This window comes from Oryx dammah, unplaced genomic scaffold (assembly GCF_014754425.2).
Source record: "Oryx dammah isolate SB20612 unplaced genomic scaffold, SCBI_Odam_1.1 HiC_scaffold_8, whole genome shotgun sequence".
Classification (NCBI taxonomy): Eukaryota; Metazoa; Chordata; class Mammalia; order Artiodactyla; family Bovidae; genus Oryx; species Oryx dammah.
Genome location: NW_024070192.1, coordinates 2,672,378 through 2,692,029, shown reverse-complemented (window position 1 = coordinate 2,692,029; position 19,652 = coordinate 2,672,378). Strand labels below are relative to the sequence as shown.

General features: G+C 45.1%; 1 protein-coding gene across 3 annotated transcripts in view; it reads right to left on the bottom strand.

The window, feature by feature from the left end:
* Positions 1–19,652, bottom strand: part of KCNJ16 (potassium inwardly rectifying channel subfamily J member 16) — a 66,414-nt gene that overhangs the window by 25,844 nt on the left and 20,918 nt on the right. The window contains exon 1 of one of the 3 annotated variants that reach the window (XM_040244419.1): positions 1,605–3,301. The exons of the other annotated variants lie outside the window; for them this stretch is intronic. The gene's annotated coding sequence lies outside the window, so the exon portion shown is untranslated. Of the gene's footprint in view, positions 1–1,604; positions 3,302–19,652 lie in introns of those variants that run through there. 3 annotated transcript variants of the gene reach the window in all.

Genomic DNA, 19,652 nt, shown 5'->3' with positions numbered 1-19,652 from the left:
CCTCAGAGTTGAGATACGACTTTAAGCTTAGCTAATAACTGACTATCACTGTCTGTATCAGAGTTTCCCTCTTCTCTAAAATGAAGCTAATAATAATTGTCTCCATTGAGTTTGTGCTCACTGTGTGTGCCAGGTATCATGTAGAAGGAGATTAAGTGATATCTAAGGGAGAGAAAGGTTATGAAAGGCTTTTGAGAAGGAGGCAGATTGAAGTGAAACCACGTGGGAAGGGCAGGCTGTACCATCAGGGTTATGGGCTTTCAGGACCTCTAGGGATATCCCCCAGGCCCATCTGAATCCTCAGAACGATTTCTAGGCTCACGGGAAGATAAAGAAGGAGGGGGAAGGGCTTTTGAAAAGGAAAGCTTAGGAACGTCCTTGGCACTCCAGTGGTAAGACTTCTTCCAGTGCACGGAGTGAAGGTTCAGCCCCTGGTTGGGGAGTTAAGGTCCCACATGGCTTGCGGCCAAAAACCCGTAATATAAACAAGAGAAGCAATACTGTAACAAATTCAATAAAAGACTTAAAACTGAGGCATATCAAAAGAAAACGAAAAGCTTTGAGAGTTTCATAACTAAGACGTATTTATGGTTAAACCTGGGCCTCTCAGGTGGCTCGGTGGTAAAGAATCTGCCTGCAATGCAGGAGATGGAAGACCCCTGGAGGAGGGCATGGCAGCCCACTCCAGTATTCTTGGCTGGAGAATCCCACCAACAGAGGAACCGGGTGGGCTACAGTCCTTGGGGCTGCAAAGAGTCGGACACATGACTCGGTGACTAAACAGTAATGACAACATGGCTAAACCCGGAGACCTGCCTCTGTCCAACATTGGAATTTCCAGGTAAACAAGTTACATGCATATCAGCCTTTGCTCACTTCACCAGAAAAACAAAATCTGAAGCCATGGGCTGTTAACCAATGTTATCGACTCCATGGCAACCTTCCAGGTTGCAAACCAAAAGACAAGAACAAGCAGAAGAAGAACATGCAAGGTGTAAAAGCCCAGGGCTTTCCTACCCTATCAGACGTCAATGCCTGAAGAGCTTGCTATTTATCGATGTTACGGTTCAGCAGTTTTGTTTTGTTTTGTTTTTCCCTAATGAGTCTTTACAGTATTTCTGTCTGTATTAGCAGCTGTAAAGGCAAGATAAATGCCAAATCAACAACAGCATATCTTAGCACACAGTCTCAAAACCTCAATGTTGTTCTGTTGTCGCTTGGGGCAGGGGAAGAGTGAGGCAGACACACGAAAGAGGGTTTCATGAAAGACTGTTTCCACAGGGAATTGAGGACTCATTCTTTGCCACATTGCCCCACGTCAATAAGCCATGTTAGGCTGGATAAGTCATCATGCTCTCTCTGATGGTTACTTCCCTGATCTAAACACGGTGCTTGCTTTCTAATCTGCTTGATTCAGCTCTCGCCAGAGATTATAGGAAGGAATGAAAGACTACTTCTAGCCCTAGACTGGCCAGCAATAAAGCACGACCACGGAACCAAAGGAAGCATCGCAAGGTGCCCCCCCCAAAGGGAATGAGCTCCCGAGAGCAGAAGAGCAATTTGTTCAAGCTTGGTTCCCTCTGGAACCCACTATGTAGTCTCACCTTAGTGACCGGTGGTGCAGGTCAGCTCAGACCCCGTGTCCTGTGCGTCTTACAGGAGCGCGGTGGCTGGTGTTTGGGGGTTCTCTCTGCTCTGCTCCTCCGAGCTCTCTCTGCAGCCATCAGCGCCCACCGCCATGGAGATGAGAAAGCCCACCGGGGAATCTGGCTCTCCCTTGCCTTTCCGGACGCATTCAGCAGACACAAAGGCCACTGAGTTCTCTGCCCGCCTCCAGTGAATCAACACTTTCTTTCCCTTGTTCCCATGCCTACCCGTAGTACACAGTCTTGCCAATGGTGACTTCCAGAAAGCAAGAGTCCAGAAGAAATAGCCTCCCTTCCTGCCCATCAATATCTTTGTCTTTTAAACTTATTTAACAAGACTCTCCCCCATTCACAAAACAACCCAGAATTGCCCTTAAACATCTCATAGTCCCAGAGGAGGGATTTTTTTCTTCTTCTCAATAAACAGCCCCAGGACTCGAACAACTTCTTCCAAGTGTGTTCTTCCTAAGTACGAGTACCCTAGATTGTTGCTGTAAGGATTTTTCTGTGCAAACACACACCCTGTCTCACCGTGCAATCACACACGCAAGGCAAAGAGCATTTCATCTGGGTTCCAAGGATGTGTGTGCCCCAGAAGACCACTGGCAACCTCAGTAATGGTTTCCAGGTCAGCACTTAGATTGTTTTTCCGAGAATCCAGTTGTGTTTTCTGGCTTATCTCTTTGTTCTAAGTTTGGGATATGAGAGAATAAGTCTTACTCAGTGTCCATTTATTCACCTATTGGAAAGTCTTACAATTTGGAAAGAACTAGTCATGCAAATGTGGCCATTTTCAAGAAATCAAGTGGATGCTAGTACCAATTAGTAAGATGACGGAAGTGGGAGAAGGAATTTTGAAGTGGGGACTCTGCAGCCGAGGTTTTATCGTGGTAATTGGATACACCGGCAACCAAATGAGGTCAGGTAGACAATGCACATGTATTCTTCTCTAATTTCAGGAAGGTGTAGGATTGGAAGTTACGAGCACATTTGCAGCATTTCCAACCAGGAACATGGATGAGACCACTCAAGGAATGAGGGCAGTTAGAAAAGAGCAAGCGTCCAGCGGCTGAGGTCGGGGATGAGTCCGTTTGAAGTTGGGAAGATGAGGATGAGTCAGCAGGAGAGACTGCAAAGGAGAATTTCTTGCAGTAGAAAAAACCCCCATGAGATGTGGTGTGAGGAAGAGACAATAATACAAGAGAAAGGCATTGATCCTCTGCGCCTGAGGCTAGTGAGAAGTCAGGACGAGGACTAAGAGCTGACTGCGGGACGCTGCTCGGAGATGTCTGGTAGCTCTGATGAAAGATGTCTCAGCAGAGTTTCGGAGACAAATGCCTAATTAGATCAGGAGTGAGAGGAAGTGGAGGTCACACGCTTCTGCTTTGTGAGGAGCTCTGCTGTCAAATGGAGAAGAAAACGGGGGTGATGGGCTGGGAAGGAAGGTGGGGCTTAGGAGAGGGTTATTTTTCAGGGAGTTTTCTTGTTCTAACAGGAGAGATGGACAGTTTGCCATATAAGATGCTGTCAGCTTAGTGATTTTTTATTAAGTAAATGCCCTCAATGACTCTCGTGCATCACTTTTATTAAAAAATAAGCATTCCTTGGGACGTCCCTGGCCATCCAGGGTTAAGACTTCACCTTCCAGTGCAGGGGGTGTGGGATTGATCCCTGGCTGTGAACTAAGATCCTTCCTGCTTCCCAGACAAGAAAGCAAAATATAAAACAGAAGCAATGCTGTAACAAATTCAATAACGACTTTTAACAAAAATGGTCCACATCAAAAAATCTTTTTTTTTAAAAAAGTATTTCTTTTGAGAGTCTTAAAGAAGATGTCTTAAACACAAGAGAATGAAAAGACTTACAAAGAATAAACCCAAAGCAACTAAGAAAATGGTACTAGGATCATACAGAGAGATAACTACTTTAAATGTAAATGGATTGTGTGTGCTAAGTCGCTTCAGATGTGTCTGATTCTGTGCGAGCCCATGGACTGTAGCCTACCAGGCTCCTCTGTCAATGGAATTTTCCAGGCAAGAATACTGGAGTGGGTTGTCATGCCCTCCTCCAGGGGATCTTCCCAGCCCAGGGATCAAACCTGCTTCCCTTACGTCTCTTGCATTGGCAGGCGGGTTCTTAAATGCACCAAACAAAAGACACAGACTGTGGTGGATGAGATCCTTGCCACATCAGTCTACTTAACCCCCCAGATTGCCAGGCCACACAGCCTGTGAGATTGTGGTTTCCCAACCCGTGATTGCACTCAGCCCCCAGCAGTGGAAGCACCAAGTGCTAACCACCAGACCACCTAGTAATTCCCGCAAAGTAACCACAGTTACAATCTGTTGTCATTCAGTTGCTCAGCTGGGTCCAGCTCTTTGTGACTCCATGGACTGTAGCCCGACAACCTCCTCTGTCCATGGGATTCTCCAGGCAAGAATACTGGAGTGGGTTGCCATGCCCTCCTCCAGGGGATCTTCCTGACCTAGGGATCGAACCTGTGTCTCCTGCATTGGCAGACAGATTCTTTACCACTGAGGCATCACGGAAGTCCTGTTTGCTCTCACAGTTTCATTATAGAATCAAGAGGAAAGAATGAAATACTATTATTGGACCAATAACAGTGTCTGCTTTAGGCAAGTTTCATTACCAACCATATGTGGGTGAAAAGTGAGCAATCAAGTTTTTAAAAAATCTTTTTCTCTCCCATTTTTTCCTACGGTATGCAAAATACTTTGCTTAATTCCATCTTAAATAAAGCATCATTTATATCATTGTATAAAACCACATAAACTATAAAAATATAAAACCTTTTAACAGCTTCTCAGTAAAAATTAATTAAAATAGCTCTAACATTCATCTACAAGTTAACTACAGCCTAATCCTGGTGGCTCAGTGGTAAAGAATCCATGAATCCTCCTGCCAATGCAAGAGACATGGGTTTAAACCCTCGGTCAGGATAATCCCCTGGAGGAGGAAATGGCAATCCACTCCAGTACTCTTGCCTGGGAAATCCCATGGACAGAGGAGCCTGGCGGACTACAGTCCATGGGGTCACAAAAGACTCAGCAACTAAAAAACAACAAAACAAACGTAGACACTAGGTAATGGGCAGAATTATTTAACATCATTTTCCATACCGAAGGGAAAATTCTACATTGTGTGGCACAGCTTCAGTTCCTGCTGAAACCATAGCTTTGGACAGACCCAGACAAACTTCACAGGAGTCACTTTTGCTGGCTGGAGGGCTTCCTGCTGCTCTCACAGTCCTGTGGGTGAAGGAGGACAGAGGAAGCGTCTGAAGCTCTCACTGTTAAACAGGGCATTCCTCTCCAGCCACGCAGGGAAGTCTCGTCCACTACCTACATCCTCAGCTTATTTACAACTCATGGACTCTTTTTCCTCTCCCTGGCCAAACCATACCAAAGTGGAGTAGATGATGGTAATCGATTTCAACATCTGGACTCAGAGATCAAGCAGCGGTCAATGGATTGGCAAGGACTTCCTCTCAAATCAGTGATCATTGTCCCATTTAAAAACTTAATGAGGCGCCACACAAAATTCTACTTCGAATTTTCCTTCCCCTGAATTGGAATGAATCACTTCTCCTGCTGGTTGTTGTACCACCTACCAAACACACACATTCCCAGGCGGAGACCCTGTAGGAACTGCCATGCGGCCAAGCCGGGTGCTGTCAGGAGAGTTGTTGTTTTTGTTTAGTTTCTTTGTCGTGTCCAACTCTTTTGCAAACCTGTGGACTATGCAGCCCACCAGGCTCCTCTGTCCATGGGATTTCCCAGGCAAGAAGACTGGAGTGCGTTGCTGTTTCCTTCTCCAGGGGATCTTCCCTACGGAGGGACTGAACTCACATCGCCTGCACTGGCAGGCAGATTCATCACCACTGAGCCACCTGGGAGAGGTCATCTTAAACCCTCAGAAGCCCGTGAGCCCACCTTACAACCGCCCCTTGAGGCGGCCCTCGGTCTCTGCGGGGACATCGCCGTTGACAAGGACCAGAGCTCATGCTCACTTCCTGTGCTGTGATGACTCACCTCTCTCGATGAGGACATCCTTCCTCAAACTCAGATAAACATTTGTCTCCCATGGCTCTCACGGGACGTTCCTGTCCCCTTCTACTCCCAATAGCCAGTTCTTTCGACAAACATGATAAGAATCTCACACTTACTTCTTGCCTTCCAAGTCAGATTTCACATCCTTCAGGGAAAACCCTCCAAAGCCTCCTAGGATCCTGATATGCAGACTGATGATTTAACTTGTCAGGTTTGAAAGTGAAGAGGGTTGGGACCAGTGATAAAATGGTGAGTCACCAAGAGAGCAGGTGTCAACCAAGACTGCTGGGATCTCCAGCTTGTTCATGAGCAGGTGTGTGCAGGCAAGTTTTAATGACAGGTTCTCCAAGGGGAAAAGAAGCACTGATCGTAGAGTTCACCAATTTCTTTTTTTTTTTTAATTTTTTACTGTAGCACGATTGATTTACAATGTCATATTCATTTTAGGTGCACGGCAAAGTGAGTCAGATAGTGTATCTTTCTTTCTCTATGTTCTTTTCCCCTATAGACTGTATTGGGAACCTATACTGAATAATGAGTAGATACACATACTGTATAAGACGCTACACAGTTATCTATTTCATGTGTAGCCCTGTGTATATGTCAATACCAATCTCCTACTTTATTTTCCCCACGTCTTTCACCTCTGGAAACCATGTTTGTTTTTCACCTTGTTGTTCAGTCACTGAGTCATGTTCGACCCTTTGCGACCCCATGGACTGCAGTACAATAGGCTTCCCTGTCCTTCACTATCTCCCAGAGTTTGCTTAAACTCATGCCCATTGAGTCGGTGATGCCATCCAGCCATCTCATCCTCTATCATCCCCTTCTCCTCCTGCCCCCAATCCCTCCCAGCATCAGGGTCTTTTCCAATGAGTCAGCTCTTCACATGAGGTGGCCAAGGTATTGGGGTTTCAGCTTCAGCATCAGTCCTTCCAATGAACACCCAGGACTGATCTCCTTTAGGATGGACTGGTTGGATCTCCTTGCAGTCCAAGGGACTCTCAAGAGTCTTCTCCAACACCACAGTTCAAAAGCATCAATTTTTCAGTGCTCAGCTTTCTTTATAGTCCAACTCTCACATCCATTCATGACCACTGGAAAAACCACAGCTTTGACTTGATGGACCTTTGTTAGCAAAGTGACATCTCTGCTTTCTAACATGCTGTCTAGGTCAGTCATAGCTTTTTTTTCAAGGAGCTTTCCACTTCAGTTCAGTTGATCAGTCATGTCTGACTCTTTGCAACCCCATGGAGCTTTCTAGATATTTCTAAATCAGTGACTCTATTTCAGTTTTGTACAGTTTGCTTAGCTCTGTGGTGTAGACTGCAACCCTTGCTGATGCCCAGTTGCTGATGGGATGTGTCAGAGCAGGGGGCGGTAAGAGGGTGCACACTGGCTCCTGGGCACTGATAAGGCTCTGCTCCATCAGAGCCCTGGGTCACAAGCTCTGTCTTAGGATCTGCTCAAGGTCCTAGTTGCTTGTCTCTAAGCTTCTCTTTTAAAATGTGATGTATCTTAAATCACAGTTACTGCGATGTTATTTGGAAAGTCCAGAGTCTGCTCAGATTCCACCCAAAATTCCACTTTGAAGATCCAATTTCATCAAAATTCAACTTCTCAACTACTGGGAATGAGGACAGGGAGGCAGAGAAAGACAAAGTCCCAGAAAAAGCCATGAGCTTCTAATATTTGGGTCAGGAAAAAAAAAAGTTAGCCTTCAGTGTCTGTACTGGAAATAGAATTGGGCAAAGCTGATATATATTAAATTATATATGTATCACTAAGCAATGGTTAGATACCACTAATCAAAGTTGTCATTTTCTTAAATGGAATAAAAAACTGAATTTTAAATGGCTGGCTTCTTAAGAGGAGAGTACAAAAAGTGATTTAAAGTTTTAACTGTTTTGTTCTGAAGTAAGTCAGAGAAGGAGAAATACCATATGATATTCCTTAGATCAGGAATCTAAAAATAAATGATACAAATAGATTTATTTATAAAAGAGAATCATAGACTTAGAGAAAAAAAATATATGATTGCAGGGGGCAAAGGATAAGGGTAGGAGGAAGGGATAGTTAGGGAATTTGGGATGAACATGTACAGACTGCTCTATTTAAAATGGATAACCAACAAGGACCTATTGTACAGCATAGGGAACTCTGCTCAGTGTTATGCGGCAGCCTGGATGGGAGGGGAGTTTGGGGGAGGATGGAAAAATGTATGTGTATGGCTGAGTCCCTTCACTGTTCACCTGAAACTATCACAACATTGCTAATCAGCTATACTCCAATATAAAAATTAAAAAATTTTTTTTCAAAAGAAAAGCAGGAAAATTTTCCTTTCCACCAAAAAAAAAAAAGTTTTAAATGTTTCCCTATAATTCAGTAAACCCTTATGAAGTCCTTATCACAAGTTAAGAAAACTCTATAAATATTTAACTTAAAATTCTGCAAATGAATACACTTCTTTTCATGTGGTTCCTTCCTCACTCTCCGGTAGACAGCTGCCTTGTTTAAAGCTGTGGGTGTGCTTGGGACCATTCTTTATGGAATCCACACTGCAGTAGTTACTTGTGAGTCACTCCTTCCCAAGGGTATAATTTACACCCTTCTTCTGTTCATCCTGAAGGCAACTGGTGGAAACAAAGTCTCTTAACACAGAACAGGAGTTAGCAGGGAAAGTCAAAGTGTTTCTTTGGCCTGATGGCCAGCTCTAGGATGCTGAGAAGCATGAGGCAGAGCTGGAGTGGTGAACTGCTTCTGGCAGGTCAGGTCCAAGAATTTCTATTATTCTCAGGCAGGATGCTAGGGCTTTGATCAGGGGAGTAAGACAATTTGATTAGAATTTAAGAGCATGTGTTCTGGCAGCAATGGTGAGATTGGATTGGCCAGACTACAGACAGGAGGAAAGTGAGGAAGATACTATTTTCTTGGGCTCCAAAATCACTGTGGACAGTGACTGCAGCCATGAAATTAAAAGACGCTTGCTTCTTGGAAAAAGAGCTATGACAAACCTAGGCAGTATATTAAAAAGCAGAGATGCCAGTTTGCAGATAAAGATCCGCATAGTCAAAGCTGTGGGTTTTCCAGTAATCACACATGGATGTGAGTGAGAGTTGGGCCACAGAGAAGACAGCAGTGAAGAACTTATTTTTCAAATCACGGTGCTGGAGGAGACTCCTGAGAGCCCCTTGGACTGCAAGGAGATCAAACCAGTCCATCCTAAAGGAAATCAACACTGAATATTTATTGGCAGGACTGATGCTGAAGCTGAAGCTCCAGTACTTTGGCCACTTGATGTGAAGAGCCAACTCATTAGAAAAGACCCTGATGCTGGGAAAGACTGAAGGCAGGAGGAGAAGGTGACAGAGGATGAGATGGTTGGATGGCATCATCAACTCAATGGACATGAGTTTGAGCAAACTCTGAGAGATTGAGGAGGACAGGCAAGCCTGGCGTGATGCAGTCCATGGGGTCACAAAGAGTCAGATACAACTTAGCAACTGAAAAAGAAGCACAGCAAGGGGAAGAAGCAAAGGGACCAGACTCAAGAGGGACTTGGGGGTCTGAGTCCCCAAGAAGCAGAAGTTTTTCAGGGAGGGAGAGGGAAAAGAAAGCGGAACTGCTCAGAGAAGGGAGGGGTTGGGGGAGAGTCAAGGAAGATCTCAAAGGAAAGGTAGGTATGGTTGCAGTCAGATCTGCAGGGTGGACGGCAAGAAGCTGGTGACTTTATTTCCTGGTTCCATAAGGGGGTGGACAGTGGGTACAGAAGACAGGATCTGAGATTTAAAGAGGATGGAAAATATTTGAAACCATCAACGTAGGGAGGTTAGAAACTATGCTATTGTGGTGCTGTGTTGAGGGTTCATCCTTGGGAATGTTCCATCAGGAATCTGACATGTTTTCATGTGGTAGCCATTGTTAGGAAGCTACAGAACATGCTGTAAAAAGACGTTGTATTTAGAAAAAGTTGCTTCTCTAGTGGTTCAGAAGGTAAAGAATCTGCCTGCAAAGTTGCATCAGTATATCTAATTCACTGTTTTTCTTTTATTGTGAGAAAGCTGAATTGGAAAGTTGCATTGATAAAAGAAAAGTAATTTGTAACCATCCTGACTGGTACAACAAATACAGGGATAGGGATGTCCGTTGAAAAAACAAACAATCTGGTTGAAAATGTGCATTTAGAAACCCTGTTTGACACACTCCTGTTCGGGACCCCCTCTCCCCTGTAAAGACCTGTGTCTCTAGTTTTCAGTGAAATTCACCAAGAAAAACCAATGCTTTGGGATTGAAGAATTTTAACAAGGTAACTTATTCCAGCCTGGGTTTCCAGATTGACCACTAAATGGACTTTATGACAAAAACAGTGAACTTCCCACAAATGCTTGTTCCGAAAACATTTGTTAGGCAGCGCCCCGCCCCGCCCCCGCCTTCAAACAAGCCCCTGACATCAGCAACGGGAATGGGAGCGTACAGGCAATTTGACGCGTCCTGGTGTGGAACTCCGAAATTTAGTTGGGGAACAAACCCCAGTGAGGTCATGTCTCGTTCAGGATTAAATGGCTAACTCCAATTCTGTGATCATATTAAGAAAAATGCACGTAAAATGCCCAGGAATTTTTCCTTTGTTTGATTCAGAAATTAAACTTGTACACAGGTCATGTCTGCAAAAGGAGCGTTTCCCCATGTCAGATATTTTCTCTGACTGTCATAGGATGCAAAAGAAGATAAAGAGCACACTACCTTCTTCCACTGGCTGGGTCGTGTACCTTACCACATCTCTGGAGTGGGATAGACAAATGTAGATTTGTCTATACTCCAAAAAGGCAAGTTAGCAAAGCAGAAATAGAGATACAGATGTAGAAAACAAATATATGGATACCGAGAGGAAAAGAGGGGAATTGGGAGATTGGGATTGACATATATACACTATTGATCAAATCTATGGTTTTTCCAGTCGTCATGGACAGATATGAGAGTTGGACAATAAAGACGGCTGAGTGCAGAAGAATTGATGCTTTTATGTTGTGCTGGAGAAGACTCTTGAGTGTCATTTGGACAGCAAGATCAAACCAGTCAATCCTAAAGGAAATCAACCATGAATATTCATTGGAAGGACTATTGCTGAAACTCCAATACTTTGGCCAGCTGATGTGAAGAGCCAACTCCTTGGGAAAAGACCCTGATGCTGGGGAAGTTGAAGGCAAGAGAAGAAGGGGGTGGCAGAAGATGAGCTGGTTAGACAGCATCACTGACTCAATGGGCATGAAAGTGAGCAAACCCCGGGAGATAGCGAAGGGCAAGGAAACCTGGCGGGCTGCAGTCTGTGGGGGTCACAAAGAGTCAGACACAACTTAGTGACTGAACAACAAAAACCACATAAAACACGTAACTAACGAGAACATGCCATGTAGCGCCAGGAGCTCTGCTTAATTCACTCTCGTGACCACACTGGGAAGAAGCCCGAAAGGGAGGGGATACACGGATATGGATGGCCGATCCATGCGGCTGGGCAGTGGAAACTAACACAGCGTTGTAAGTCAACTGTAGTCCAATAAAAATTACTTACAAAGGCAAGTTGATATCAAAAAACCTTAACCAAGTTGCTAGCTATTAACTGCTCAGTCTGCACAGGTCATTGAAAGCCTTGAGGTTAAACACAGCCCTGCCTCCCTAACCCCAAATTATCCCAGGTCTGAGAGACATATTTTTCAGCAGAGCAAGTAGATATCAACTGATTTATGAAGACAATTACCTTTATTCTCCACATGACATAATGCTTAATTGTTAGGTATCCACGCTTGTCTGATGGCTAACACAATCTGGAAAACTAGCCAGTTACCAACAGTTTATAAATCTTTGCTCCAAATGTTCTGTGCTGTCACATGAGATGATTTCCTTAGGAAATATGAGCCATTATTTTTGATTACTAGGGGCTTTCCTGGTGGCTCAACTGGTAAAGAATCCACCTGCAATGCAGGAGACCCAGGTTTGATGCCTGGGTCGGGAAGATTCCCCTGGAGAAGGGAAAGGCAACCCACTCCAGGATTCTGGCCTGGAGAATTCCTTGAACCAAACAGTCCATGGGGTCGCAAAGAGCGGGACGTGACCGAGTGACTTCTACGTATTGTATATATGAGCGCTGTGCTGTGCCGGGTCACTTAAGTCATGTCAGCTCTTTGCAACCCCATGGACTGTAGCCCGCCAGGCCCCTCTGCTCATGGGATTCTCCAGGCAAGAGTACTGGAGTGGGTTGCCACTTCCTACTCCAGGAGTTCTTCCCGACCCAGGGATCGAACCCACGTTTCTTGTGGCTCCTACATGGGCAGCTGGATTCTTTACCACTAGCACCACCTGCGAAGCCCACTGCATGAAGGCTACACACATATGAGTACTAAACCTTTGGTAGCAACTTTACAGAAATTGCTTCCATGCTTAAGCAACCCAGAAGATAGGTACTAATGTCACTAGCGATTTTTAAATATGACTTAACCATATCGATAGACTTCCAGAGAATAGATGACTCTCACTATGAATAAAAGTTAACAGAAGGATTAGAACTGAAGCCTTCTGAAAATTCAAAGATCATGTCCTTTTCAGTTAATAAAGGCAAAATAGACCAACTCAAAGATATATTAAACTTAAATTCATCACAGGTGAAGTCATTTCACAGAGAAAATGACCCCCCATTCGGATTGCGTGCAGGAAGCACATGGAGTGGCAGCTTTGCTGCGACGATCCGGAAAGAGAGCTGGGAGAAATGCTGGATTGTCATCCATCTGAGCCAGGCCAAAGGAGTCTTGACCCAAGTTTCACCAGTTCCAACAGCCCGTCCGGCTTTTAAAATTACTGGCACTCCACTGAATGTCCGGTGGCCCTAAGTGATTATCTAATCTTGGGCAGGGCGCATCCTGTCATTTAAAGGTTTGGCTTCCCAGGTGACGCAGCGGTAAAGTGATCTACCTGCCAGTGCAGGAGACGCAGGTTCAGTCCTTGGGTGGGGAAGGTCCCCTGGAGAAGGAAATGGCAGCCCACTCCAGCGTGCTTGCCTGGAGAATCCCATGGACAGAGGAGCCTGGTGGGCTACACCCCATAAGGTCGCAAAGAGCCGGACATGACTTAGCAACCAAACAACAACATATAGAAATAGCAATAAATACTGTAGAGATAAAGATGAGACGAGAACAAGAAGGGGCTGTCAGTCACAGTTTGCTTTAGCAAGCTAGTTTGTGACCATCACTCATGTGTGGCAGAGACTCAAACCGAGACAGAAGAGTGGGAAAGAACTACAGCTTAAAACAAACAAAAAATGGCTTCAGGTATGCTCTGATCCAGGGCTGTGGGCTTGAGAAGCTGAAATCAGGTTAATTGGAATGAGGTATGCTCTGCGATGAGCAGTCCTCTGGTTCGTTCTAAGTTAGAAGTATGGGAAAAAATTGGGGACGTAGGAAGTCAATGACCAATTCTTGACCATTGTGGATCCATTGCTACAAAAATGTGTTTTTCAGGGCTGTTTGCTACAGAACTCAGTGGTCAGAGGTGTTCTGTTGTATAAGATGCTGGCCTTTGTTTTTATACTCAACCTCTCAAAACAATCAGCACAACCTGGTGATAAATGAAATATGGGAAAACATATGTGTTTCATGAAACTGCAGCTTCCATACAATACTTAAAGGTGCTATTGTTGCCCTGAAAAATAAGGACCAAACACCAAGGTTGGCCAAAATATTTGAGCCTGTTTTTCCTGGCAGATACTCTGTGAAGGTTACTTCTATATTCAGCTTGATCCCACCCCAACAAGCCTTAAGTAAATGCAAATGTTACTATTGTTTTTTTTTTTTAAGCTAGGAAGTCTGGAAAATACAAAGGGAGCTTCAGAACTCAGGGCAGCTGTCTGGGGCCCACGAGAAAAGTTATGGAAGAAAATCTGAGTCATGAGTTACTGTGTCAAGACCCGAATCCCAATTTTCTTCATGTTTACAGGATAACTACTTCAGAGAACACTTCACGCCTTCCACCTTTCCTTAATCCACACTTAAATGTTCCTTCTATTTTCCCTTTTCTATGTCGCCTTTCCTTTCCTCTTTGTGAAATGCATTTTTCCATGTTGTTTAAGGACAGTATTAATGTTACCTACTTACTGATGATTAATCGAATGCCAGTAGTCAGGACGAACCTTCAGAGTGATGAGAGTCAGAACTTTAAGCAGGAAAACAAACGCTTCCACCTCATTCCAGCTTACCATTCCATACTGGCCATCATCAACTAAAAGCATAACAGTAGAAAGATTCTAGAAAAAGAAAGTAAAACCACTCTCCATTCCGTGTTTCTCTAGTCTTTTCTGGGGCTGCCCTGGTGGCTCAGTGGTAAAGAACCTGCCTGCCGATGCAAGAGATGCACGTTCAATCCCTGGGTCGGGAAGACCCCTTGGAGAAGGAAATGGCAGCCCACTCCAGGACTCTTGCCTGGGAAATCCCATGGACAGAGGAGCCTGGCGGGCTACAGTCCAGGAGATCACAAAGAGTCAGACACCACTGACTAAACAGCAACTAAACAGCAACTAAACAGCAACTCTTTTCTGAGGAAAGTCTGGAGCCTCTCATTTCCTTCTGTCATTGCCTTTCATGGACTGAAGTGTGACCTCCCAGAAAGGTATTCTGAAGTTTAGCCTCTGGTACCTGTCAATAATAGCACCTGATTTGGAAACAGAGTCTTCACAGATGTAATCGAGTGAAGACGAGGTCATCAGAGTCGGCCCTCACCCGCTGTGAAAGTTGTCCTTCAAAGAAGGACCACACGCAGAGCGAAGACGCCCGGAAGCCCGCGAAGACGCGGACACAGATCCGGAGCGCCGGGGCGCCCGGAAGCTGGACGCGGGAAGGGAGGGGCTTCCGGTGGGGCGGAGGAAGGAGGGGGGCCTGGCTTCAGACTTCCGGCTTCGGAGCTGTGAGAGGACACGCTTCTGTGGTGTGACGCCACCCAGCTGAGGGAGTCTCACAAGCTGATCAGCACCCACCCTGGGATCTGGAAGCGCCTCCTATGTCCTTAGGACTTTCTCCGGCTGTCTCTTCCTCTCTGAGGAATCTGCTGCTGCTAAGTCACTTCAGTCGTGTCCGACTCTGTGCGACCCCATAGCCAGCAGCCCACCAGGCTCCCCCGTCCCTGGGAGTCTCCAGGCAAGAACACTGGAAGGTGAAGTTGAAGGTGAAGTCGCTCAGTCGTGTCCGACTCTGCGACCCCGTGGACTGTAACCTACTAGGCTTCTCCGTCCATGGGATTCTCCAGGCAAGAATGCTGGAGTGGGTTGCCATTTCCTTCTCCAGGGGATCTTCCCGACCCAGGGATCGAACCCTGGTCTCCCGCATTGGGGGCAGACGCTTTAACCTCTGAGCCACCACTGGAGTGGGTTGCCATTTCCTTCTCCAATGCATGAAAGTGAAAAGTGAAAGTGAAGTCGCTCAGTTGTGTCCGACCCTCAGCGGCCCCGTGGACTGCAGCCCGCCAGGCTCCTCCGTCCGTGGGATTTCCCAGGCACGAGCACTGGAGTGGGGTGCCATCGCCTTCTCCGCAGGAATCTGCTACTACCTTTCAATCTTGGCAAATTGTTGAGACGAGTAAATTCAATGATTTCAAACCAGCTGCTTGCCATAAATCAAAGTTTTGTTTTGTTTTGTTTCTCTCCAGAAATGCCATTCTGGACATTAAACGTACTCTTAGGTTGTAACATATCACATTATCAAGAAGTGACAGAAATCTTTAAAAATTGCTCTTCAGTTTCACATGGTACCCACAGATCACTAGATGTCTTTTTCCTGGGGGTAAATCTGCTGATACAGTTTTATCACATAAATCTGAATATACAGGCTAAAGGGAGCAAGAACATATTTGGAAGATGTGGTTTAAGTTATTTTGTTCCCATATGGAAACTGAGATTCATAAGACAATAAAAAACTAAATATCTATCTATCTATCTATCTATCTATATCCCTCTACGGTTTACACAAATGTGCTCTTAAATAGGTATTTTCAAAGTTTTCATTTGTAATGCAGGCCACATTTTAGACCTTCTGGTCTAAAAAACACCTGATTTTCTGGTCCATAAATGAGATTCTGCTTAAACAGGATAAATAACCACCCCCCACCCTCACTTGGTCTAAGTTAAGCTCCCCCTACCCTGCCCAGGTCATCATAATACTTGATTGTATAGTTGATGCAACAGAGAGTCTCAAAATAAATGTATTATATGAGAGGGTAAAATAAAGAAAAGGTCACTCTTCATGGACTAGGGGGTCAGGATGATTCTGAGCCACCAGGGAAGCCCTTTTTATCAAGGAATAAATCCTGAATATTCATTGGAAGGACTGATATTGACACTGAAACTCCAATACTTTGGCCACCTGATGTGAAGAGTTGATTCTTTTGAAAAGACCCTGATGTTGGAAGGATTGAAGGCAGGAGGAGATTGAGCTGCTGAACTGAACTGAAATCCTATTATATATAATCACTAGTTAGTTAGTGTTAAGTCTCTCAGTCATGTCTGACTCTTCTCGACCCCATGGACTATAGCCTGCCACGCTCCTCTGCCCATGGGATTCTTCAGGCAAGAATACTGGAGTAGGTAGCCATTTCCTCCTCCAGGGGATCTTCCCAACCCAGATATCAAACCCAAGTCTCCATTATGGCAGACGGATTCTGTATCATCTGAGCCTCCAGGGAAGCCCAATAAGCCTAACTTTTTATTCTTTGCCCCAAAGAAGTAAATGCCGTTCCTTGGCCCCCTCCTACTGCTTTTATTGGGTTCTAGGTGGTCACTATGAGACAGGCTGAGACCTGGGACGTGGAAGCCTTTGATGCGGTGCCTGGGCATGAACACACATCTCCCCGAGCAACAGATACAAAGAAACTGTAAAGGGCCACAAATGACCCAGTGTAGGCAGAGTTGGGGCAAATTATGAGCAAGTTACAAAAAGACTGAATAAAAACCAGCTGCCACTTCTGAGGTGTTGGAAGCAAAGCGGGGTGCTACACGTGATCCCTGCACACAGCACCAGGAAGGAGGTGGGCTAACCACCTAAGCCACCCTTCCACCTGACCCACCAGTCCGCCCCCATTAAGGCCCCACAGAGATGGAGCAAGGTCACCTTACCCACCCCATCCTGCTGCAGCATAACCCCTCTGTACAGGCTCCCTGGAATTCCTCTTCTTAATTCCTACTGATTAAAGAGTTCAAGAGGTCAATATCAAGTAGGCTACTTGCAAATTTATGATTTATAAGACATGATGCCAGTCCATAGGAAGTTGGTAAGTGGTAGGCTGCAGTCCGTGGGGTTGCTAAGAGTTGGACACGACTGAGCAACTTCACTTTCACTTTTCACTTTCATGCATTGGAGAAGGAAATGGCAACCCACTCTAGTGTTCTTGTCTGGAGAATCCCAGGGACAGCAGAGCCTGATGGGCTGCCATCTATGGGGTCGCACAGAGTCGAACACCACTGAAGCGACTTAACTGAAGCGGTTTTGAAGACAAGATGTAACAAATAGGAAATAATCACTTAAGTTGTATTTTTATTTCAGTTATGTTTCCACAGCCAACTGAGTGGGAAACTGTCATGGAGGATGGTGGGTAAGCAGAAGAGGAGCTGGAAACCAGCATGAATTCGAAAGGAGCTCCTAGTTGATTTATTTCAGTTGGAAAGCTATCCTGTAAAAGGTGGATGTAAGTTGCTTCAGTCGTGTCCAACTTTTTTGCTATCTCAAACTAGACTCCTCTGTCCATGGGATTTCTCAGGCAAGAACCCTGGAGTGGGCTGTCATTTCCTCATCCAGGGGATCTTCCCGACTCAGGGATGGAATCCACGGCTCCTGCATTGGCAGACGGATTCTGTACCACAGAGCAACCAGGAAAAAGCGGACTTGGTTCTAACTTTGAGACTTCTGTTCAGATAAGAGGGAAGGGGCTTACATACTCCAGATGGGAGGAAATAGCACCGCATTTTTGTCAAGTGGAAAAGAGAAATGGTATCAGCGAGGTCCAAGACATGAAGTTGGATCCCAAATGGGAAAACTTTTACCTGCCTGGCTAAGGACTTAGAGTCTTGTTTCAGTAGCCATAAAGCTGCTAAACAGTATTTCTGAAAGGTTAGGGTTACATTCCTGGCCACCAAGGCAAACGAAATGGAGGACATGTCCATTTTTCAGATTCTCTGTTTGACAAACTCAGCAAAATTGCGTGGTACTTTAGACATTCCTGGTCACTTAGGTAGAGAAACTGCAGATCATTGAAGAGAGACTGAAGAATTTGATCATTCCCAGTGACAACCATGGGCTTTTAAGTATCTTTAACAGACAAATATGCTAAATGAACCCAAGAATTAAACTCAGTGTGTAAGTAAGACTGTGTGTCTAAATGAGGTCCATAATTCAGCCCAGAAAAGAAAAGTACCTGGGAAAATAAATTCCAAAGGTTTCCACTGGCCTCAATTACCCACGTGTTGTGTCAATTTCACCCAGCCAGAGTGTAACAAAGATGACCTGTTTTCTACTAGCTGGAGGTTTGTGAGAAAGCACATAGTGTTTTGCGGTAAACTTTCCCCCTTATCTTAGAGCTTTCAAGCCTGCAGCATTTTCTTTCAAGGGGAAAACAAAAAACCCAGAACAATTACCCCCATTCAATTATAAAATCACCATCATCAGCCTTTTTGCCACTGACCCTTTGGACAGAAGCAGAATCAGCAGGATCTGCCTGGATCCAGTCGCCCTGTTTTACCAGCACAAATACTTTGGCAGATAAGTGTGTGATTAAATTCAAGGTGGAGCCTAAAAAAATAAATGCTCGAGCATGTGACGGAACAGCTTTCCTGCTGTGCAAAGAGGCAGCTGAGACCGGACCAAAGTGGACCCTTCCAGTCCTGGTCAGAGCTCTCAGCTTAAAGCTTCCCCAGGACATCAGCACTAGATCTTGGATGATGGAGACAGTTACTGCCAAGGTTAGAGAGTGCTAAGAATATCACATTCTGCCTTTATCTGGAGTGTGATATAACTAGAGATTCTTAACATAGAGCCATGTGTTCTGTGTAAATATTGAAGTAACCAGCTTTTAATGTTTTATCTACATATAGATTTGGTAAACAGAGATGTGGGTAACCTTCGGGAAAAATGTTACACTTGGTGGCAAGCCTAGTTTACAGCTCAATATTTTCCCTTCCTCCTAGTGAAGTTAGTTTATGTATCAGCGTCCCCTCTGGTTACAAACTACCGCAATCATGGAAACCCTGTAGGTTTACACCTTAGTAACATAAAGTATGTGTTTTTTTTTTTCCTCACGGTCTCCTCTCAGTCAAAAATCCCAGCTTTAGGAACTCTGGGAGCAAACAAACAAACAAAAACCCATGGCTTTCGGTGGTTGTTTTTCTTCCAACTTAGAGCCTGTTTTTTTGAGGGGGTGTGGGGGAGGCAAGAATACTGGAGTAGGTTGCCATTCCCTTCTCCAGGAGATCTTCCTGACCCAGGGATTGAAGCTTCCCTGGTGGCTCAGAGGGTAAAGCATCTGCCCGCAAGGTGGGAGACCTGTGTTCGATCCCTGGGTCAGGAAGATCCCCTGGAGAAGGAAATGACAACCCACTCCAGTACTCTTGCCTGGAGAATCCCATGGACGGAGGAGCCTGGTGCATGGGGTCGACAAAGAGTCAACACGACTGAGAGATTTCACTTTCACTTTCTCTTCCAACTTCAGGAATCTGGGCATAGGGAGAGTTCAGTGAAAGCAGACATGAGGTCTCATTGCTGGTGGCTAAAATTCATGTACAAATTATGCAAGGTTCATAGTTCCATCTAGACACAAATATTTAGGTGGCCAAATGATATGGCTTAAATATCCAATTCCTGTTACAGAACCCTTCTGAGGTCTTTAACAAGTGTTCTCTACTATTGGAGGTCCA